Raw genomic sequence first — 24,369 nt, forward strand, 5'->3', positions numbered from 1 at the left:
GAGTAACCCCGCCCCCTGTCACTGGCTGGGGATGGGCTCCTTAGCACGTCAGCCCCTCCTTTCTCACCTGTAACCAGATACACAGCAGTTGTGGATGGGTTAATGCTTGGTTGTGTTAACCCGTGCGTGCTGGCTGCCTGATCTCTGGTGGATGCGATGTTGTGTCCCACCCAGGGCACTGCTGGCTGAGCATGGTATCTGGGCAGGTTCACGTCCCCCTCCAGGTGGTCACTCGCTTGGGAGTCCTGGGGGACTTATGGTCAAATCATCCTTAGCAGGTTCTCTCTCCCATCTCCTAAAGAGCAGGTCCAGACCCTGTTCATCAGAGTGACCCCTGATTAGGGTGGACACGGGGAGTGTGGCCAGTTCAGGTACAGGGGTGGGGGTGGGGTGCTGGTGTCCTGCTGTCTTGCTGTCCCTGCTGCTGCCCAGGCTCCACTCGGGATCACTCAGCCTTCCTACGAGAGTGTGTCCCCCCAGGCCCCCTGCTCAGGGGTTCCTTCTCCTCCGCCTGAGGCAGCCCTCTCTCCAGTCCTCCATCTGAGGTGGGCGGAGCCACTGGCCAGAGTTTGGGGGGCAGGGGCCGTGCCACCTTTAAGAACATGTTTGCCCACTGGGGCAGCTGAGCTCCAGTGGGACACCCAGCAAAGGTCCTGGGAGACGGGGCCTCATCAGCCATGAAAAGTATCCATGTTTCCCTTTATTTCCGGGCGCCCTGACGGCATCACACCCAGGTCCTGGCTTCAGGGCCCATCTGCTGTCCTCTTAGTGTGGCTCTGAGTCACTTGCAGGGTGATCACAGGTCACCGGGTAGGTCCTGTCCCCTAGTAGACCCTGCGTTGCATCTGGAATGTTCTCCCAAGACTGCTGTGGGTCTGAAGGGCTATTGCTGTTCTGTGTATCGACCAGAATCACGTGGCAGGGATGTGTCGTCAGGTAAATGGTACTTCTGAATCGATGTGGATAAAATCCCCTGTAAGACAAGTTCAATGTGTGTGCATTTATTTAAACAATAAAAAATTGGATTGTTAGAGCTTCAGCAGAGAGTGAAGGCAGCCGCATTTGTTCTTTGGGAACTTGTTTTAAATCCTTGTCTGAAGAGGCAGTTGATCTAACAGAGAGAGGAGGACGTCTGTCTTCCTGGAGAGACAGAGCAGTGCTGAGACCTGCTGATGCCCCAGGCCAGCAGGTCTCTGGGTGTTAGTGGGGGGTCCCCACCATGGACAGGACACCCCAGTTCACCTCGGCTCTAGCCCATGGCTTTAGGGGGAGAAGATGTGCTGGGGACAGGAGGTGGGAGCTTCCTGCGTTTCAGACACGAGGCTTGTCCAGGGGTGACACATGAGCCTAGCTGATACAGGAGTTCATCTTTGGTTGAACTTCTGATCTTCTGTGTCTCAGCAGGAGATAGGGTGGTGTCCCTGGCATTACAGGGTCCCAGTGTGGACACAGATGCCCCCTGGTGTGGACGCGGATGGCCGCCCTTGGGTTCCTGAGGACATCAAGGCTGGACAGCAGGTGACACGTGGTGTCCAGGGACTCAGCCGCCCTTGGCTTCCTGAAGGGGGAAGTTCACTCTTGTCCTGGCTGCCTGGGGGGCACTTCCTCACAGGGTGCTTCCTTCTGCTTCAGATTTTCTCCAGCACTGGTGGGGCTGCTGTCTGCTGGCTTCTGAGACTTTCTGAGAGGCCCTGTTGCAAAAGCAAAACATTACAATCTGGTTATTTATTGACGTCCGTGAACACAATGAAAAACGGTGCTGGCATTCCAGGCTGCTCCTCCAAGTGCCACTGAGAGGGAGAAAGTGTTTGCTTTTCTGGGGCATTTATAGCAGCTGGCATTTATTCTAGCACTTTTTGTATTTAATAAAAGAATCCAAAAATACGTTTGAAGTGCTCGTTTCAGTCTGAAGACTAGAGGCTTCTTCTGAGGGGAGGAGGCAGCCCCCCAGCAGTACATCCAGCTTTCCAGGGCCTTGGGAGAAATGTCGGGGTCACCCCGAGCTCCAGCCCAAGCCCGGGCTCCCAGGAGCCTGTGACTTCACTGAGGGTTGAGTTTCTTCTAGGTGAAAAACAGTCTGTGCCCCACAGTGACAGCGAGGCCTTGGGTGTCCTGAGGGTACCTGGTGTGGGGCCCAGTTTGGGGGGGACTCTGGCTGCACCCCTACATCGACCACCAGGGTCATGTGCCTTGTGGCCTGATGGGTGGGGGTTACCTGCTGGACACCCCCTCCCTCTGACTTTCTGTGTTGCCCTCCTGGGGAAAAATGACCATCACAACCACACTTTCTCTACAGTTTTATTCAGCGAAATAAAAAAGGCTATTATTTACATCAGTGTTCTACATTTTTCATACTCTCCCACCAAATGATTTTCTAGTGAATCACAAATATAGATCCTGGAAATGGATCAATTTGATGTCTTATTATTAACCAAAGTTGACATTAAAAGCCCAGAGAATAGCTTTTATGTTTGCATCACTCCTGGCTACTTGTCCAGAGCATCCAGCAGTTCTGACCGTCTCTTACAAGCCCCAGGGTGGCCCCACCCCACAGCACATGTCCAGGTGTGCCGGCTGCTGGTGGAACAGACTGCTGTATCAGGCACACTTGTGGTTGGTGGAAGGCAGGGGTCACGCCTTGCAGGCAGACTCAAGGGGTCAGGAACAGCCAGGGTTGTGGGTCTTTAACTGTCTGTCCACAAGGAGGGGGAGCTCTCAGGACTTTCTGACACTCTCATTGCTTTAAACCCTCCTGTAATTGGGTGATTTTGCCTACATGAGCTTTAACAAAAGCTACGATCTAGCTCTCTCCCTTGATTGCAATCAAATTGGCGTCTTATTTTTATAGGTTGTTGCTGACAGGTTGTAAACTTCCAAAATGTTGATTCTTCTCCTCTGGAATTTCAGGACACTGAGTGAGCAGATGGTTAATGAGACGACAAGTTCCCCGCCTCTCATTGTACCTAATTATGTGGCCCTTGGGGCACACTTTTCTTATTGTTGCATTTCCACAGCCATGTGCATTTCAAGTCACCTGCAAACTGTTTAAAACCATTGACTGTGCCTGGTGTTCCTTCCTTTTCCAGTCAAACGGCCTGACACTCCTGGGATAGGAACACCAGTAGGTGCAACACACAAGGCTGAGGCTCAAATTAATCATTTTTAGGGGAATAATCAATTCAGGAAATATTTTATGAGACACGTGTGGTATGCAAAACACCGTGCTGTACACAATGAGAAAATGCAAGGTACTGTTTTCCCAGCTAGAAGCAAATATTTTTGCAGAGGAGATAACTCCAATTAATTTAAATAATTGCTTTAATACGGAGTCAGCAAATCTTTTCTGAGAAATATTTCAAGCTTTGCCGACACCAGTAATCTACCTGTCTTGTGGTAGCAGGCTGGTGGCCGAGGACAATATGCAGATGCAATTGGAGAGAGACAGGGAAGATTGCAGGTTGAGAGTCAAGGGGGGCCATGTAAGGCTGGTGGTGGGGGAGGCAGGGACAATGCCCCTGAAGAGGAGGTGGGCTTAGACACACAAGCCGGAGGAGGTTCCTGGCTGACACAGAGGGGAGGTGGTTGGAGACAGAGAGGGCATTTGCTAACCCGTTGAGAGTCCACGAGGATTCAAAGGCCCTGGGGACTCTGCTCAGGGCTGGGTTTTCTTGACTGCTGAGTCCTGTTTCGAGGAAAGTGGGATCATCAGCGAATCTGTGGGTTTGAGAGGGGCCCGCCTGCACCAGTGAGCTGTTTCTGGTCACCCTCAGCAGCCTGGCTTGGGGAGACCCTGTCCCATGGTGCTCTCTGGGTCTCCTCTGGCAGGGGGGCACTCTCCTCGTGTCATATGGCTGGACACGCAGGCCTTGCCCATGTTTTTACAGGCAGAAATGGTAATTGAGGACAATGCAGTCCAGATGGTGGAGGTGGTGTGGCAGGTGTAATGAGCCCCCTCATGGCCAGCTGTGTGGATGTCAGAGTGCTGGGGCCTCCGCTGCAGGGTCACCAGGCAAGGGGTGAACGCAGTAGCCAGGCTGGGGCTACCACAAATCATCTGGGTTATTCAGGCCAGACTTGTGGGCACCTTCGTTTCTTTGTTTTTGGCAGAAGATCCCTCTGCTTAACGGGGACACTTAAATGTGGTGTTTTTCTGGTCCATGAGTAGGCCCAGCTCTTCTGACCTGGCCACCATTTTGGAGGAAGTGGTGACCTGGTCTGCCTTGCTTTCTTCCCCAAATGGGGAAACAGTGACAGTGGTCAGAACGAGCTGGTTTGCGGTCATGCCCCAGCTCCGTGGGGGCAGTCTGCAGATGGCAGTGACCTACATGGGCACCAGCCTCTTAGCTTCTTCTTGGTTGTGTCTGTTCCCAAAAAGGGGCTTGTCAAGTCACTCAGCCTCGTGGGGATGTTTGGGGAAACCATGGCTTACCAAAACCAGATTTATTTGAGGTGCTTGGGTACGGAAAGCAAGAGAGTTTTTAAAAAATCTCCTTTCTTGAGCAGCCATCATTTTCAAAATGCAGAGTGTTTATGGTATTTATTACTGTGGGAAAAGACTTTGATTATTAGGATTTAATTTTCATTAGCCTGCTACGCTTTGTGCTGGTTTGGATGAAGGCACTTGAGTGCACATGTGGTCACTTCTGTAGCTGTCAGCATGGTCCTCAAGTTGGATTTTATCCGGAAGTGGCAGGGGACAGTGGACAGGTCTGGGAGATGGCTCCGGCTTGCATTCCAGCTGCAGGGTGGGATTTCTATCCTGAGCGACAGTTTCAAGGCCTGACTTTTAGCTCTGGAGATGGGTTTGCATTCCTGGGACTCCAGGGCAGCCACCACAGTTGGTGGAGGCCCGAGCAGGGACCCAGGAGCTTCATCCTTGACAGAGGTGCTGGACTCACTCCAGGTCATGTGCGCATGTGTCCTGCTTCTATGAATTGCTAATTTACAACCTTCCTCTGAGAGATGCCACCTCAGCTGCAGCAGCCTTGTTATTTAAATTAAGGGCAGTTCAGACAGAGGGAGCGAGGTGAGCTCCTATGACCTGGTACCCAGCCTCCTGGCAGCAGCAATGCAGGTCTGCTAATGACCCAGGGGTCAACCTGGAGAGAAATCACTTAGCCTGGTTCAGAGGTGAGCGAGCAGAGAATTGTGGAGAGAGATGTCTTAATAGTTCTAACAGTTGGGTTTGGGATCCCAGAGGGCACGCCAGAGGCATCACTGTAAAAGAAGTGGAATCAGAGTAGACAATTCGAGCTCCCGGAAGAGAAGCTGAGGGGACGAAAAGTACGTCCCCGGTCATTCCTCCTACATTTACTTTTTTTAACAGTTTTCTTGAGATAGAGTTAACATTCCCTACAATTCACACAGGGGCTTCTAGTTCATGCAGGCGTGTGAGAGCAGCACATAGTCATCATTGAGAAGTTTCCGTCACCCTGAAACAGTCTTCCACTTCCTTCCCCCCACCTCCGGAGCCCCCACTGTTCTGCTTCCTGTGTCTAGGTTTCCCGTTTCTGGGTTTTCCTGTGCAGGGACCATACAGTTAGTGACCTTCAGAGACAGGCTTCTTTACTCAGATAAGGTTTTCCAGGCTCACCCATGGTAGCAGGAACCAGCATTCCAGTCCTTTTCGAGGCCGAGTATCATTCTGCTGTGTAGATAATACCCCGTTGAGTTTACCATCCCCGCTGATGGACCCTGGGGATGTTGCCACCTCTGCGTTTGCTTGTGATGATCGCACAGAAAGACCAGCCTGCACCGTCAATTCTGGAGTCCAAACCGTCCTTTTTCTCACATGAGAACTTCCTGGTGATTAAAGGGACAGTATTAGGTCAGACTAAGGGTCCGGCCAGTCTCGGGACTCTTCTGAGGTCTCTGGCCAGTAAGCAGGGATGGCCGTGCAGAGTCCAGGTGCCCCTGGAGGAGAGGAGGTCCCTACATGCAGCCTCCTCTGCCCGTGTGCACTCGGCGTGCAGGGTCTCCGTGTCGGGACGTTCTGGTAAATGTCCCTGGGCTCTGGGTTTGTGGGCGGGGGCTGTGGCTGGGCTGCGTTGAGCCCCCTGCCCACACCAGCCCTCCCAGGAGTTCCAGTGTCAGGTCAGTTCTGACCTACCCAGGGACCCTCGCTCTCCCACCCACAGGAGGGCTTCCTAGGCTCAGGATGGGGCCACGTGTGCCGTCCACCTGCCCCCACATGCCATCCCCTCCTGCCCCTGTGTGCTGTCCCCTCCTGCCCCCCATGCCCCAGTGGCCCATCCTGCCCCATCCAGGCTCACCTCCCTGCCTCTGGCTGACGACTGGGCAGGTACCTGGTGTCCTCCGAGCCCCGGGTGGGTGATCGGGGAGCAGCGGAGACAGAGGGCTTGCCACTCTGTCTGCATCCAGGCGACCTGGCCTGCAGACAAGTGTCTGCTGCTTATTCCGAGGCCCAGCCACGTTCCCGCCTGCCCCCTCCCAGCGGGGCATGGCAGGAGCTGTTGTACGTGGGAGCCCACGTTCCCTGGAGGCTGCTTAATTCAGTCCCCGTTTGCACCTCTCCTGGCGCACACGGCGGTTTCTCCCTCATTGGAGCTATTTTTGGGTCCTTTTCTGGAAGACGAGTCTTTCCCCGCAGGCAGCCTCTGACCATGCCAGATGGCTCTGTGGTGTTTTATTTTTCTGAGCACTTTCTATTCCTGGTTTCGTAGGTACTCAGTTAACCCAGAATTCTGATAAGGTGTTTAAAATAGCCTTTGGACTCCTGTGAGCTGCTGGACTTCTAAAGTTACTCTTGTACTTTTTTGTCACCACTCGACTCTGGGGCCGAGGCAGGTAATTGGATGTTTCTCCGTTCCCTCCTCTGGGTGTCCTGTTGCCCATGCCTGCCCTGCAGTGAGCAGGGCGGCAGCATGACCAGCTCTTATGGAAGATTCCAGGGAAGTGTGTTTGCTGATCCCGAGGCATGTGCTTTTTAAAAGCAGGAATCCCCGTATGTTAGCAGTGGACAGTAGACCTCTTTGGTCGTCTTGTTCATAACTACTCAGAGGCCAAGCGGGGTTGGGTTGCTCCAGGTCATGAGCTGGTTCTCTGAAATCCTGTCCACCCTCGGGGCATGTCAGGTGGCCTCTGGGGTGGTTATTCCCTGGGCCCATCACAGGCCACCTCTGAGGGAGTGGAGGCTGACCTTGGTCTGTGGGTGCGTCCCCCTGCCCTGTCCTGGCTTACCCTGAGGAAAGGCCTCCTTCCTGCCTTTGCGCAAAGACCCTGACTTGTTTCCACAGAGTCCCACAGACAGTGGACCGGCCAGGCTGGCAGTCTGAGCTGGGACTCGTCTAGTGTGAGCTGCCCTATCAGTGGACCTTCAGGACATGTGGGGTCAGCTCCCTGCAGGAGTGTGGCCCTGAGAAGGCCCCTTAGAGGCTCCTTCCAGACGTCGGGATGGTTACTTTCAGGAACTTCGGGGACTGTGAGTGACCTGATGGTGTGGATTGCAAATAAAAAATAGAGTAGGACACACCCGCAGTCTCGCCCTGTGAGATCACAGCTACAGTGTCGTGTGTGTGGCAGTGAAATGTATGTCCCCAGAGAATAAATCCTTAATAGTACAAGACGGGGGTTACTTGAAGATCCAGCTGACAAGACTCAGAGCTGGGGATGGGGAGGGGCTGCCTCACAGAGTCTGGCAGTGTGTGTCCCCAGACTTTGTCAACGTCTGGAGGCAGCCTGGTGGTCCCAGCCCAGGACTTGTGGCCAGCCTCTGTGTGGGGAGCCGGGGGTGGGGCCAGGTGCTTGGCCAGGGCACAGAGTCCCCGAGGGAGGCAGGGGCCAACATCTGTCTCTGCGGAGATTGTGGCGCTGCCCTGTCCAGGGGCCAGTGGGGTATTACATGTGGCCTCCATGTTTTCTTAAGGCAGCCCTGGGGGTACTACCATTTCCAGTTTCCAGAAGGACAGAATGAAACCCAAACTCCAGATGCGTGTCTGTAGAGGTGCCACTGAGGGTCCCCTAGGGCCAGGGGGTTAGGGTTTTGCAGGAGGATAGACCCCCCACAGACCCCAAAGCCTCCTCCATCCTGTGAACTGTGGCAACAAGCCCCCATCCTGTGGACTGTCCTCATCCTTCTCACCCATCCTGGCTTTTCCCGGGTCTGCTCTGGCCCTGTGTCCTGACTGGTCAGGGGCCCCCAGAGCCCCTGCCCTGGCCTGAGTCTGCAGCCCGGATCCCAGACTTATTGTCACAGTCACCAGGCATGCTTTGCCCTGAGATGCTGACAGCTCCCTGGGTGACCCTGGTACAGGGTCTTCCCTGGCAAAGGGGGAACGCCTTCCAGCAAAGCTGGGGTTTGGGCTTCTCTGGTCAACACAGCGGGGCCAGCCTGCATCCCTGCCCTCATCTGTCAGGGAGCCTGGGAAGGGAAGGTGAAGAAAGCAGGGGGCTGTCTACATGGCAGACACACTGCCATCAGGAGGAACTGGCTTCCTGCTTGGACATGCAGACCAAGTGACAGCCCTGGAGCCCAGAGTGACAGGCCCTTGGGAAGCGTCAGCCATGACCTGTGACCTCATCACTGAGGACAGAGTCTGGTTCTTTGGTGCTTCTGTTCAGAAGTGGGGCTCCCATCATGTGGCCAGCATGTTCTTCTCCCACAGGGTGCAGACGTGCCCGGACCCCAGACCTGCCCTCTGTGCCCACGAGGGTGGGGCAGGTGATCTGTCTCTGTTCCCGCCCAGAACCCCTGCAGTTTCTGTCTCATGAGGGTCCCTCTCGTCCCCCTCCCTCCTTGAGTCTGGGTCTTTGATGGACTGCACGGTGGGACAGACCCTGCAGATCCTCCAGTGATGCCTGCGAGACCCTCAAACATGCACACATTGATGCTTGGGAGACGTTCTGAACATGAGAATCAGAATATTCTATGTTCGAGAGAATGTCAGAGAATGGGAATATTCTACCTTGGAGAAAACGTTAGAAGACCGATCACACGTGGTCAGGATCTCCTCCTTGCGCCAACCCAAGTGCACAGGAGAGAAGACAAAAGGAAAGTCTGGGGAAGCTGGGGTCTTCATCACTTTTATTCAAATTCAGTAAGTTTTACATGATTGCTTTTCCTTCCGGTCTGTGAGTCCAAGATCTTGGATGAACAGTGAAACAAAACCTTGATTTTGTAAGCATGCCAGCTGAGCCAGCATCTTCACTCTTGTTCAGTCGCTCAGTCGTGTCCGAGTCTTTGCGACCCCATGAACTGCAGCATGCCAGGCTTCCCTATCCTTCACCATCTCCTGGAGCTTGCTCAAACTCCTGTCCGTTGAGTTGGTAATGCCATCCAACCATCTCATCCTCTGCCACCCCTTTTTCCTCCCGGTGCCTTCACTCTGAGAACCGGCAAGAACTTCCTAACATTGTCAATGTCAGGTCAACAGGGAGCACGTGGTCCATGTTTGGGATTTGCCACTTGTCCCTTAAAATTCATTCTGTGGGTTTCATTAAAACACAGTTCATTGGTTACTTTTCCTTGTAATGTGTCTCTGGTTGCTCTGATCCAGACCAGGGCTCCTCAACACCGTGGCTGCTTCTCAGATGAGCAGGTGAACACCTTGCCTCCCCTTCCCTGCAATGTCAGGTGCCAACCTCACTGTCCCAGAGAGGCTGTTGGGGGTGGGGGGAAGGTCTCCCCAGCCCTGCTGTCCAAGGCTGCAAACCTCTGATGACCCCAAGCCCCTTGTTCTGTAAAAACCTCATTCTGTGTCTGCAGGTCGTTTTGTGGGTGTCATTCTCTGAACCAGGCATGGGGGCCACACCGAAGGCTTTCTTACTTCCTAGGCAAATGATTTTGGAAACGTGACTTTTAAATTACAGCAGTGTATGTGACCATCTAAGCTCACAGAGAGAATAGGTTTGAGAAACTTCCTCACATGTGGGGGGTGGGGAGCATGGATGACAAGTCAGGCCAGCTCTACCCAGGCTCCACAGGGCCACGTCTCCTGTCTGTGCCAGGCTGGGCAGGGGTCTCCCCTTGTCCTCCCAGCACCACCTCACCTGTGGAGGTGACACTCAGGTGGGCTCTCTCCATGTCCCTGCAGCACCACGTCACCTGTGGAGGTGACACACAGGTGGGCTCTCTCCATGTCGCTGCAGCACCACCTCACCTGTGGAGGTGACACTCAGGTGGGCTCTCTCCATGTCCCTGCAGCACCACCTCACCTGTGGAGGTGACACTCAGGTGGGCTCTCTCCATGTCCCTGCAGCACCACCTCACCTGTGGAGGTGACACTCAGGTGGGCTCTCTCCATGTCCCTGCAGCACCACCTCACCTGTGGAGGTGACACCTGTGTGAGCAGCGCTCCTGGACCTCGGCTGACCTTCCTCCTGTCCTCGTGTTTACCGTGGAGGCCAGCTGTAGGTTGTGGGCTGTGTGTTTACTTAAAAGTAAAAGGCCGTGTTTCTCTGAGCTCCCAGCAGCGCTGAGATGACTCTACTCACTTTCTGGAAAGCGTTTAGAGACCTGGTGCCAGTGGGACCCTCTGGGCATCTCCTGGACTCTGAGGTCACTGAGGTCGTGGAGCACTTTGTGACTGAAGGTGTGAGGATGGAGGGCTGGCCCCCGCCCCCTGGATCCTGCTCAGCATCAGATGTTATTCTGCAGGCTCTGCAGGGTGTTGTTAACACAGACCTGACCCAAGGGCTCTGTGGTCACCACTCTGACCCCGCTCTGCCCCCGAGCTTGCCTTGAGTTAGGAAGGTCACCAGTGATTGGCCGAGCTCTGCCTCTGGGAGTGGGAGTTGTGCGTGAGCCCTTGGGGCTGGGGCAGGACCCTCCTGGATCATTCAGAGGGAAGGGTGGGGGCTGAGGTCCAAGCATCCTGTTGTATAATTACACCCTTGTCCAGCAGAGAGGACTGTTTATAGGGGCTTAGTTTTATGAACTACGGTTATTGGTTCTGCACCATGCTGGTGGATGGTAATCATTAGTGTAAGCCATGTATCTGACTAAATAAAGAATTTGTCTCAAATTTATGCCAATTTAAAGATGTCTCCTGTGTTCTCTTGTCTCTGGGGGAGGGGAGGCCTGTTGCTATGGAGACAGCAAAAGAAAGAGTGACAGCAAAAAGGCTCCGCTTCAATTTTGAAAATATTGGTGACACAGATGATTATGTATGTAACGATGTTGTGTGGCAGAGTTATCTTCCTTGGAAATGTGTGTCTTGGAATTTCACGGTGAAACGGTGTTTCTATGAGGAGCACGATGCTGTTTGTGTGTTGTTAGGATGTTGTCATGTGAACGATGAGGGTGTGATTGTTCCTGGGGGTGGGCAGGATGGAGGGACAGCTGCTGTAGGAGGTGGTGTGTCACCCATAGAAACTGGAAATAAGGCAGATGTCGTAAGACTCACTGAGATTTGTCAGTGGCTAAATGTGAACCTATATCACACATTTGAGAGACCAATTTGACAAACCGACACATGCTGTTTCCTTCTGTCCTCACGTCTCGCTCAGGTTTGGAATCCTGTCTTCTGCCCGTGTGAATGGAGAAGCCTCCAAACCCAGCCCCGAGCTGGGATTCCAATGCGGTTTAAGACATGAGGGCACTTCAGTGTGGACCGGGTCGGCCCCACAGTTCAGTGAACGTTCACTGAACGCCTGTGCTGGACACTCAGGCTGTTACTGCCGGGCCCATGCTCCAGGTTTAAGGTCCCAGGGACATGAAGTCACTGTCCCAGGGTGGGGGACTGCGCATCAACACAGTCACCAGTTCCAAGCCTGGGTTTTGTTTAACATCTTGGTTATTGATGCTAGAAGCACCCGTTAACAGGGATTTAACGGGATTCACAGATGATGTTACATCGAGAGGAAATATGGCAGTAGGTGGTGAAGCCACATCTGGGAAAGTGGAGGGCCTGCCAGCCTGCAGGGGGCCAGGGGACGGGCCTTAGGAGATCAGAGGGCTGTCATGTCCCCTTCTGTGCCTCAGCCTGGAACCCTGAACCCTCTGGGCAGCAGGTTGGCTCCAGGGTCCAGGGAGCAGCTGAACCTGGGGGCGCTTTGGAGGATTCCATGTTCAGTGAATGGGCTGGTCCAGTGGCCCGTAGCCGGCTGGTCACAGTCCCAGGCTTCCTGGAAGAGGAACCAGAGGACAAGCCTGATTTCCTGTGGGTCTCATCCTCTGAGGAGCCACCCACCTGCCTCTGCTGAGGGCCTCGCCGGTGACCCTTCCCTGTGGCCAGGAGGTCAGGTCTTGCCTCTGATGCTAGTCCTGTAGGCCCCATGCTGCCTCTCTTGGGTGACAGTGCTTGGCTGCTTCCAGGATGCGAGGGGGAGTTGGAAGTTGCCTGTGGGCACCTTCCTCTGAAGGGGGATGTCAGGTTCCCGGGACACATGTTGTGTGAGGTCCTCTGCACGCTCCGGCGTGGTCACAGGGGAGTGACGCCAACCAGTTAACCTCAGGCTGAGCATGTCAGCCCCTGGCGGGGGCTTGGTGGCTCTGGTCCAAGCCCAGCATTGGCTGGTGGGCCAAGGCTGCAGAGCCAGCAGTTAGGTCGCAGAGCTGGCCGCTGCGCAGAGGGGTGAGGAAGAGTCTGTCTCTCTGGGTTGTGTTGGTCCCAGCAGAGCAAGTGCTGCTGCCTCACCGCCTTCTCCATCCCCGAGCAGCTTCTCACAGAACTGAGTTAGCCCCGAGTGTAGAGGAAGGGGGCTCTAGGGACCCAGCCGGGCACACTGTCTACTGACCATCAGCTCCATGAACTGCGGTTGGAAGCCATGCTCTGTGTGAAGGTGGACAGGCCCACGTAGCAGAGGAGAAAGCCAGGACCCCAAGAGAGAAGATGCCCTAAGCCTGGCCTCATGTCCAGTCCAGCTGGACCATCAAGATAACAAAGAGCAGAGGTGAACCCTGAGGCCTGGGGGAGGGAAGCCAGGCTCTGATGGGGGTACTGCCTCAGCCTTGTCCCCAGACTTGCTGGGTGGGCAAAGTCACTCACCTACTGATCGTCTGATAGAACTCGATGTAAATGGAAATTGTGGGGAAATATAACTAGGCTTTACCATTTTAAAAGTTGTTAAGTGTCTGCTTCAGTGGCATTTTTCACTGTGCAGCCATCACACCCTCGTGTGCAGAACTTTCTCATCTTCCTAAAGTGAAGCTTGGTCCCCATTAAATGCTGGCTCCCCCAGCCCCTGCCACCTATCTATTTCTTGTCTCTCCTATCTACTTCCTGCCCCCATCTACTTCCTACCCCCATCTACTTCCTACCCCCATCTACTTCCTGTCCCCCATCTACTTCCTGCCCCCCATCAACTTCCTTTCCCCATCTACTTCCTGTCTCTATGGACGAGATACCTCTGGGGACCTCACAGTACTGGAGTCACACAGCACTTGTCCTCCTGGGTCTGGCTTATATCCCTGAGCATCGTGTCCTCCAGGGTCACCCATGCTGTGGCAGGTGTCAGTCTCCTTCCTCTTCAAGATGAGCAACATTGCACGGCATGGATGGACCACATTCCATTTATCCATCATCTGCTGCTGGGTTGCTTTTGCAGACATTTTTGTAGGCTATTCTGGGAACAGTCACTCAGTATAATTCTGGTTTTCCTTGGAGCTTTGATCATGTTTTATTCTTATTTTTAGTGTATGGCGTGTCCTTGGAGAGCTGGGAGGCCCTTTCTATAGACACAGACCTGGGGCTACAGGTACCACACTGAGAGCCAGGTGGCGCTGGGCTCCCATGAGACTGTTACCTGCTAGTCTGGGGTCACTGCCTGTCCTCCAGGTCTCCCTGGTCTTGACCTTAGTTGCTCTGCTGGTTTGTCCAGATGAAGGTTGATTGAGAGAGAGCTCATTCTCCTTTCACTGAGAGAGGATGTCACCTTGGCCTTCCCCAGACCTCAGGCATCTTTAGAATGTCCACCTCAGGGAAGTTTACTTAGCCTCCCATCATGAGTGTTTGGTGAACAGAATCAGAGCTCAGAACAGGAACACAAAGCCTAAGGGGGACTGAAGTGTACCAGTAGCTGGAGGAATCTCATATTCCAGGCTTTGGGAGTGGGGCTGTGTTTTAACTCCGAGTAACCATGGCAGTCAACACAGATGATCACCCCACTCTGAGCAGTGAATGCTGGTCTGGCCTGCCTGAGGGCAGGCGGGGCCCTTTTACTGGCCCATGCCAGGGCCAAGCCTCACTGTTTGTAAACCTGGGCCCTCAAAGGCTGTCCATGCCTCTGGGCTAGGGCGGGGTTGGACCCAGCAGAGCTGGTGGGCGATGGTCTGGGAAGCAAATGCAGCCATAACTTTGTTTTTAGAAGAGAGCTGGGACCTTGAGCAAACAGGCCCAGACCTCTCAACCTGAGATCCCCCTCTGTGGGGCTGGGACCCCTCCTATCCCCGGATTTCTGATGCCACCAGTCTCATCAGAACGTGCACTTCTCACAGTGGCCAGGGCCTCTTCTGAGTGTGCTGTGGCCAGCATCCCCTTCTCCTGGATGTGGCCAGTGGCCAGCATCCCCTTCTCCTGGATGGCACTGCTGGGCTGGACCCATCCCTCCTTCACAGATAGAGGAGCTGAGCCCAGGGTGGCAGGGACCTTCCCCATTAAACTGGGTGCAGGGTGAACCCCAGAGCTGGACAAGGGCCAGGCTCAGACTCCACGCTGGGGCTCTTCTCCTGACCTGCAGTGAGCAGGTGACAGAGCACCTATCTCGCTGAGCACTGAGCACCAAGGAAGTTATGGGCCATGGGAAGGGCTTGACTCACTGTGAATGTCAGTCCAGATCTGGTCCCCACTGTCCACCCTTGACATTGTTGTCCCATCAGAGTTCTCAGAGCTGTCCCGTGTGCCCTATTCACCCTCAGGACACTCCCGTGAGCGGCTGATGGGCTGGGAGGCAGCCCCGCCCTGGACATGACAAGGCAGGGGTCAAGGAGCTAGTGGCCAAGAGCAGGGTGTCCAGTGCTGACCCCTCACTGCCTGGCCTTCACTGGGCTCCTCATCACTGTCTTGCCCTCCCAGCCTTTCTCACTGCCCTGCTGCCCATCCCTTGCTATGTTTCTCAGCGTGTGACACACAGGACAGGGTGGGGACAGCTGTTGGTGGTGCAGTCATCCTTCTGGGTGGGCGAGGCCCCATGCTGGCCTCTTCAGGCCCCATGAGTGTCACCTCGTTTCCTCCACCAGAGCCAGGTGCCTGCTGCCTTCTGTCCAGCGTGTAAGCTCCTGGATGCTGTCTCTTCCTTTCTTTTCTGATTTTACACCCTTCATGGGGACTGGCCCTTCCTTCTTGGTCGGGGTGCTCTTTGGGCTCAAGTCCTCATGTAACTGACCTGGACTTGAATAATTTCCAACTTGCCATCAACTGGCGTCCACCTGATTGGCTGCAGGGAGTCCAGCCCCTCATCCCAAGCCCCACCTGTGGCGGGGTAGGAGGCACCATCGCCTGGAGCATCAGGGTTCTTGGCTGTCTCTAGAGTATCCCACGCAGTCACTGCCAGACATTTTGATCAGTATTTGGTTTCAGTTCAGTATATTTTCCGAAGCGTTTTAACTACATAGTTTCCACTTCATTGTTCCAAGTACAAAGTTTAAAATTTTCACCATCATTTAATAACAAACATCTTGATATCACAAGTAGATAGTGTAGCCATTTCTATTAAACAAAGTAAGGGAAGTTCTAGCCAAAGAAATTCAGTTCAGTTCAGTTCAGTCACTCAGTTGTGTCCGACTCTTTGCGACCCCATGAATCACAGCACGCCAGGCCTCCCTGTCCATCACCAACTCCCGGAGTTCACCCAAACCCATGTCCATCGAGTCGGTGATGCCATCCAGCCATCTCATCCCCTGTCATCCCCTTCTCCTCCTGTCCCCAATCCCTCCCAGCATCAGAGTCTTTTCCAATGAGTCAACTCTTTGCATGAGGTGGCCAAAGTATTGGAGTTTCAGCTTTAGCATCAGTCCTTCCAAAGAAGACCCAGGACTGATCTCCTTTAGAGACATCCAAATTAAAAAGGAAGAAGCAATATTTTTATGTTTGTAGATGACATGAGCTTATGATAGTAAACCAAAGAAGTACTTAGAAGTAATAAATGAATTCAAGAAACTCAAAGAGTATAAAATCAACACTTAGAATTCAGTTGTATTTCTATACATTTGCAATGAGCAACCCAATGTGCTGTGCTTAGTCACTCAGTCGTGTCCGACTCTTTGCAACCCCATAAACTATAGCCTGCCAGGCTCCTCTGTCCATGGGGTTCTATAAGCAAGAATACTGGAGTGTGTTGTCATGCTCTTCTCAACCCAAAAACAACCCAGTAAGGAAATTTAAAAAACAATTCTATTCACCACAACATCAAAGAGAGTAAAATAGGAATAGATTTAGCCAAGGCAGTAAAAGACTTGCACACTGAAAGCTACAAAACATTTCTGAGACAACTAGAAAGTCATTGCTTGTACATGGACTGAAAAACTTAATACTGCTAAGATGACAATGCTTCCCAAAGTGGTCCACAGATTCAACACCATCACTATCAAAATCCCAATGGTATTTCTTTACAGAAATAGAACAAGCTGTCCAAAAGTTAGTGTGAACTCTCAAGAGGTCCCAAATAGCAAAAATCAATCTTGCAAAAGAAGAACAAAATTGAAAGACTCACTCACAGATTTCAAAATATACCACAAGACTACAGAAGTGGACTCAGTGTGCTGGCCTGGGTAGAAACCACAGACCAATGGACTAGCGTGGCAGAAAACTTGCACAAATGTGGTTAATTGGTCTCAGCAAGACCATCCGGTGAGGAATGGCAGTCCTCAACAGATAGTGCTAGGAAAGCTAGATGTCCACACGCAGAAGAGTGGAGTGAGACCCTTACCTGACACCATATACAAAAGTTCTGTCTTGGGAGCTGGGCCTCTGTTATCTGAGGATGCTCGGGGACCAGTTCTATCTTCGGAAACAGGCCTCTGTTATCTGAGAATGCGCGGGGACTAGTTCTTTACTGGGAGACAGGCATCTGGTATCCAAGGATGCTCAGGGACTAGTTCTGTCCTGGGAGACGGGCCTCTGTTATCCAAGGATGTTCAGGGACCAGTTCTGTCTTGGGAGACGAGTGTCTGTTATCTAAGGATGCTTGGGGACCAGTTCTGTCCTGGGAGATGGGCCTCTGTTATCCGAGAATGCTAGTTCTGTATCCACCCTGCCCTTTTAATTTTAGCATGTCTGTGCCTGCAGCAGAGGGTTCCCACACAGGGAAGCACTGGGGTGGATGGGAATGGGGATAGTGGGGGCTATGAGCAAGAGCCTGGCTGTGGTTCCAGGGATGGAGTGGATGCCCAGGTCGTCTGATCCTGGTCATGAGGGCACAGTGAGGGCTGAGTGTGAGGCCCCATGTGTGGAGCAGGGGATGTTGTGGTGTAGACCTGGGATTGTGGGACTGCATTTGAAAGGCCCTCTCCCAGGCTGTCATGTACTCACTCCAGACTGGGCAGTGCTGGGTGAGGCCTCCTGCAGGGTCAGCCAGGCCCGGGACGCAGAGCACTGGGTGCAGAATAAGATGGGACCATCAGCAGAGGCCCCCTTGCAAATGAATGATGCAGGACTCATCTCTGCTGGCCTCCAGGCCTACCCTTGCTGCAGCAGGTGTCAGAACCCCTACTTTTTAGAGCCAAGTCATGTTCCATTTTGTGTGCATACTACACAGTTTGTTCATCCATTACCTGTATCTACTTTTAGAGGAGACAGAATATCTCATTTTCATTCCTGAATCTCCTGGGAGTTCACTGGCCCATTGGCTTCCCTTTGGGGCCACTCAAGTGCCTCTCAGGCAGGAAGGCAGGGTCACTTGAGTAGGAGGGAGGCTGACTGTGCGAGGCTGTGCAGGGCAGGAGGGTGAACTCTGGTTACTGTGGGAAAGCCTCCAGAAAGTGTGTGGAGGGCTTGGTGCAGTGGCTACAGCCCTTACTCCTCGGTCACTTCCTTCCTTCTTCCTCCCCTAGTGGGTTGGTGGGCAGAGGCTGGGCAGACCTTATGCTGTTCTGACAGAACGAGAGCTCTGGGAAGAAGTCATCCTCACGCCCCACCATGGCTCATGGACCTTTCTCTTCTCATGCCCACCAGATCTCGCTTATTTCCAACGTGCAGCTCAAATTCTTTTTGCAGAAACACCAACAAGAGTGAATGTCAGTGTTGGTCCGTGGGTGCCTCCAGCCTCTACAATTCTACTCAGTGATGCTCTGCTTTGCCACCTCCCAGGGGACCAGCCCCTTCCCTCTGCTCTGAGTCGACATGCTGTGGAGGACACGTTCTGGTTTTAACATTAGCCTGAGCAGGGATGTCATTATCAGTCGGTTTCCAAGTTAGAGCTTCCCTGATAGCTCAGTTGGTAAAGAATCTGCCTGCAATGCAGGAGACCCTGGTACAATTCCTGGGTTGGGAAGACCCCCTGGAGAAGGGAAAGGCTCCCCACTCCAGTATTCTGGCCTGGAGAATTCCATGGACTGTGTAGTCCTTGGTGTCACAAATAGTTGAACACAACTGAGCGATTTTCACTTTCACGTTTCCAAGTTAAACCTTACCATGCATCTACTGGGATGTATGTGCTGTGTTGACAACCTCTGACTCATCTGTAGTGACCAGGGTTGTGGTTCTCAGGCTGTTGGCAAGAATACCATGAAGTGCACATTCTGTGGACAGTTAACGTAGGAAAACTTTAAAAATGTTAAACTCTTCCTTTATTGTGAGACATTAAGCACTAAAACGTGCTGCCCTCCAGGCAGGAGGTGAGTAGATAGTTTTTCTGAATTTATTTGATGACAAATGTCTCATAGAGCCAGTATCCTTTGGAACCAAGTTTGGGAAATGCTGGGCTGCAAAGTACAGATGCTTGTTGGCGCTCCATCCAGTTATCTGCCATGTCTGTGCGGGCCTGCAGGTGTTACATCTCACCCGCCTTCGTTGGCCAGAATGAACCCCCGGACTGCACCTGCCTTCCTGGGGTCTGGTCGAGAATGTGTACATGGGGGGCAGCCGCTGGTCACCCCCTGAGTCTGGAGGGGCTCTGCCCCTGTCCTGTGTCCCAGCTGCGTTGTTCCCACTTGTGCATGGCTCACTGCCGTGGGATGTGGGTCTGGAACCCACCCTGATCCCTTTGCCCCACTTCCTCCTCCTTGGAGGCATCACTTTAAAGCCAGAACCCAGAGTGAAGAGGTTCAGAGGGGGCACTTGGAGCCCTGCCACCTGGGTCTCCAAGCATTTTGTGGAGGAGGAGCTTTCTTCAAGGCGCGACAGCCTGTAGGGGAAACACAGGAGTTCTGGGACGGGAGTGGCGGGGAACCAGGAACATGACTGTGCTTCCACGTCCTTCCCCTTCCCTCCCCTCAACCACTCTCTGGGCCTCCAAGGCTCCAGTCTGAGACCCCCATCCTCTCTGACCCTCTTCAGCCACTGAGCCAGGTGAGTCTGTACTTTCACATCAGTCCCTGTGGGGTGACAGGTGTAGGGGCACCTGGCCGCCTGGCCACCTGGAGACTCGGGAACAGGTGAGAGGGCCCCCATGCTGGCTGAGGCGGGCCTGAAATCCAGGGGCCAGGCCACAGAAGGACCCTAGAGTTGGCGCCTGGAACAAGTTCCCACCCAGAGAGGGAGGCAGTGCTTTCAAGGCCAACCACGCACAGCTTTACAGACAGGTTGTTGTTGCTGTTGTTTAGTCCCTCAGTCATATCTGACTCTTTTCGACCCCATGGACTGTAGTCCACCAGGCTCCTCTGTCCATGGGATTCTCTAGGCAAGAATACTGAAGTGGGTTGCCATGCCCTCCTCCAGGGCATCTTCCTAACCCAGGGATCAAATCCATGTCTCTTATGTCTCCTGTATTGGCAGACAGGTTCTTTACCACTGAGCCACCTGTGAAACTCTAAAGAGTCTTAACCACTGGACCGCCAAGGAAATCCAGACAAGTTAGAAATCTCATTAAGGCAAGATATACACCAGGAGAGATATTTACAGAGTGTATTTCAAAAATGTTCTTAATCTGTGGAGAATTTGTTGAAAGCAGTTGTTTAAAACTTGATTATGTAAAACAGCAAAGACTATAAGTAAATAATTCATAACAGAGAAAATGACAAAAGTGTTGGAAAACATTTGATCTTGTTGGTCTGAAAACGTGGAGAAATGTGTGGTCTGAGTAATTAGAGAGGCATACGTTTGCAAAAGCAGTAAAATGCTGTTCCTCAGCTGTCGAGTTGACGAGGAATGTAAGAGAGTGCAGTCTGGAGGACGTAGTGGTGATGGTCATCCCCAGGGACCTGCTCGGTGGGCTGAGAGCCTTGAAGAACCGTGCTGTGGGCTCCGTGGTCACCGTAGGGATCCACCACCAGAATACAAGCCTCAAAACCCACGGAAGCCAAACACCATCTCCACAAAGGCTTCCTTTAGTGTTGTGAAAAGTAGCCAACAGGGGAGACCAGCTTCATGGTATTAATTAATAGCATGGGGATCACTAAAGTCTCCTATACACAGTGAGTCCCATGTTATGCATCCAATTTAGATTGATTTTTATTAAGACTAATTCAAAAGGCGAGTGTTGGTTCTTAAAAATAAGCAGGATACCAAATGACATGTACATTGTTGTCACTGTATTTTTTTAAATCTTATAAACCTCTGCATGGAGAACAGAAGACAGCTGACAGGTAGATTATTAAGCCTTAAAGCAGATTTACCATTTCGGTGTGTCATGATTTTGTTATGTATTCTCCTGATCATGATGAGATAAAACTGAGTCTTTAAGCCTGTGACTGACGACGCTGCAGCCAAGTATCCAGACTGTGTGGATTCCCCTGGAGCTTCATGTGGTGATGGCGGAGAAGCTCTCAGTGCCACTGCCGCTTCTGCCTCTCAGGAGAGAGAGGGCCTCCCCAGAGAGAGGGCCTCCCCAGACAGACGGCCTCCCAAACAGACAGCCTCCCAGGTGGACATCTATCTCCCCCAGACAGACGGCCTTCCCAGGTAGACAGCTTCCTCAGGTAGACAGCCTCCCCGCGTAGACAGCTTCCTCAGGGAGACAGCCTCCCCATATAGACAGCTTCCTCAGGTAGACAGCCTCCCCATATAGACAGCTTCCTCAGGTAGACAGGCTCCCAGGCAGGTAGCTTGCACGTAGTATTTCATGCGAGGACGGTACTGTCAGGTGGAACTTCCTTCCCCGCCTCCACCCCTGAGCTGCTCACACTCCCCTGGGCCCTCCTCACTATAACCCCCGGGTTTTCTCTTCTCCCTGAGGCAAATCCCCCCTGGACTCTGGAGGCTCTGCATCCATGGGAACCCCTCCCTCTCTGTCTCCTTTCCTCCAGGGAAAGGAGCCCAGCCCTGCTTCTAGCCACAACTGGGTCCCTCACATCCACTCTTCACTTTCCTTTGACCCAGAGGACTATATTGAGCATCAGAAGAATTACTAAAATATATTGGCACCCTACTCCAGTACTCTTGCCTGGAAAATCCCATGGAGGGAGGAGCCTGGTGGGCTGTAGTCCATGGGGTCGCAAAGAGTCGGACACGACTAAGCGACTTCACTTTCACTTTTCACTTTCATGCATTGGAGAAGGAAATGGCAACCCACTCCAGTGTTCTTGCCTGGAGAATCCCAGGGACGGGGGAGCCTGGGGAGCTGCCGTCTATGGGGTCGCACAGTCGGACATGACTGAAGCAACTTAGCAGCAGCAGCAGCAGCAGCATGTTTAAAATCAGGCTTCCCTGGTAGCTCAGCTGGTAAAGAATCCACCTGCAATGCAGGAGACCTGAGTTCAATCCCTGGGTTGGGAAGATCCCCTGGAGAAGGGAAAGGCTGCCTACTCCAGTATTCTGGCCTGGAGAATTCCATGGACTGTATCATCCATGGTGTTGCAAAGAGTTGGACACTACTGAGCGACTTTCACTTTCATGTTTAAAATCAGCGACCTCAGTAATAAACTCTAAGAATGAGAGGCCTCATTGTCTAATAAATTAATCAAAATCAGATAATGGTCAAGGAGGACCAAGAGAAGGAGGCAAGTTTTTGTTTCCACAAGTGGAAAAGCAGCTTGTCCACATCTGCAGAAAATACACAGCAGCTGCGATCTGGCAATTTCAGTCTGAGAATTTAACAGGAAAAAGAGAAAAGGACAGCAATTCATTCATGAAGAAGTTCATCCCAGGGCTCCCCTGGTGGCTCAGTGGTGAGGCATCCACCTGGCAATGCAGGGGACACAGGTTCGATTCCTGATCCAGGAAGATCCCACGTGCTGAGGAGCAGCTAAGCCCGTGGGCCACAACTGCTGAGCCTGTGCTCTAGCTCGTGCTCCACCAAAAGAGAAGCCACTGCAGTGAGAAGCCCGTGCACAGCAACACAGACCCAGTGAAGCCAAATATAAATACATACGAAGATCATCCCAACATTAAGGCCATTATAAAGAGTGGAAGGACAGTAGAACAATTTAAGTGAAAAAAGGATACAAAATTCTTTGTGTGGTGGGACATTCCCCTGTTTTCAATGCCTTACATGTATGTATTGGGGGAGAAGACTGGAAAGAATATTTGCGAAGTGTCTTTTTTTTTTTATTGAAAATATTTTAAGGATTCCCCCATCTGGTTAATTAACACATCCATCTTATCACACTTTTAACTTTTTTTTTTTTTTGTCTGCTGAGAACATTGAAGTTCTGTCCTCTTAGCAAATTTCAGTTATACAGCAGGGAGTTGTCACCTATAGTCACCAGGTTTTGCATCAGAGCTTCAGACCTTGTTGATCTTTTACCAGCCTCTTCCTGTTCCCCACTCCCAGCCCCTGGGAGGGAAGGGGCAGAGATGGGGAAGGGGAAGGGCGAGGGGAGTGGAAGTGGAGATGTTGTTCAGTTGCTCAGCCGTGTCTGACTTTTTGTGATTCCATGAACTGTAGAATACCAGGCTTCCCTGTCCTTCACTATCTCCTGGAATTTACTCAAACTCATAGCCATTGAGTCAATGATGCCATCCAACCATTTGTTGCCCCCTCCTCCTTTTGCCTTCAAACTTTCCCAGCATCAGGGTTTTTTCCAGTGAGTCGGCTCTTCACATCAGGTGGCCAAAGTATTAGAGCTTCAGCTTCAGAACTAGTCTTTCCAATGAATATTCAGGATTGATTTCCTTTAGGGTTGACTGACTGGATCTCCTTGCTGTCCAAGGGACTGTCAAGGCTGGGAGCATGCAGTTCCCTCCTGCTCCCCACTTTTCAGCCCAATTCTTATTCCCAAGGAGCTAACTTAAAGGTCATCTCAGGTTCCAACAATGAATTAATTGTCCTTCTGGATTCCTGCAGCACTTTGCTTACGACTTTTTATGCAACAATTTTATTATTCCTTGTGTTTTATTTGTTTTGCTTCAGGCTTGTGAGATCTTAGTTCTCTGACCAGGAATTGAACCTGGGTCCTCAGCAGGGAGAGCTCCAAGTCCTAACCAGTGGGCTGCCAGGGAATCCTTTATTATTCCTTATGTGGTAGACAGTGCATGGCCATGTCTCCTCCCTGGACTGCAGACCACCTGAGGGCCACGTCTGTGTCTTCTCTATCTCACATCATCCCTCTGAACCCCGGCCAGTCACAGTTCAGTGAGGAATGCTGAATGGGTGAGTGGACAAACGTGTATAAATGAGTGGTGGATGGCTGAGCTGGGGCACGAGGGTACAGGTGGGAACCTCAGGATGGTCCGACAGTCGGAACTGAGCATGGATGCAGTGTATCTGCCACAAGATGCTCCTTGATACCTCTGCCCCACTCCCGCTGCCAGCAGTGATGGTCAGATCTGTGGCGGGTAATTGTAGGGACGTTATTTTCTGTTCTGTTCGTCCTGGGTTCCCTGTAATTCTGATGGAAACTATGGTTTGCTTGAACTGAAAATTAAGCAAATCCTCCTTCGCTATGTTTTTGTTTTCCTTGTACTGTTTTGAAGGGTGTACTGTTTACAGACTGAAAAACAATGGATTCTAATCTGAGCTGGAGATGAGGAGTGTATGGGCAGTGTGAGACGTTTGAGAAGCATGACCACACATGACTACGATGAGAAAGTCACATGAAAGCTTTCTTCAGAAAATGTGCACTTGGCATTTTAGGACCACCTTGGCAGGGTAGCCCTTCAGATCTCTGGCAGTATTAAGAAAATAAACACTATGTTAAGTCTTTACTGGTCTTCACCTGTGAATGCAATTCTATCTTCCTGATATGCTGGAAATACCCCCAGACAAATGTCAGTGTGAGACTGGACACTGAATTTATAGGGCCCTGCACTGTGTGGAAGTGTTTTTCAAGAGGAGAGCGGTTTGACCTGATGCTTGTTTCAGGGATAAGGCAGCAGAGTCAGGGAACCCCGGAATGTCGTCTCCAGAATCCCCTTCGGGCAGGGACCTGGAGGGCAC

General features: G+C 52.2%; 1 protein-coding gene and 1 long non-coding RNA gene across 2 annotated transcripts in view; one reads left to right on the forward strand and one right to left on the reverse strand.

The window, feature by feature from the left end:
- SH3RF3 (SH3 domain containing ring finger 3) overlaps positions 1 to 24,369 on the forward strand; it is a 161,638-nt gene that overhangs the window by 24,317 nt on the left and 112,952 nt on the right.
- Positions 1,060 to 6,676, reverse strand: LOC138989898 (uncharacterized). The gene is made up of 3 exons (XR_011466062.1): positions 6,273 to 6,676; positions 5,594 to 5,802; positions 1,060 to 1,691 (listed from the first exon to the last, which is right to left on the reverse strand). It is a non-coding gene; the product is annotated as an uncharacterized lncRNA (long non-coding RNA).

The sequence above is a fragment of the Bos mutus genome, chromosome 11, assembly GCF_027580195.1.
Source record: "Bos mutus isolate GX-2022 chromosome 11, NWIPB_WYAK_1.1, whole genome shotgun sequence".
NCBI classification, from domain to species: Eukaryota; Metazoa; Chordata; class Mammalia; order Artiodactyla; family Bovidae; genus Bos; species Bos mutus.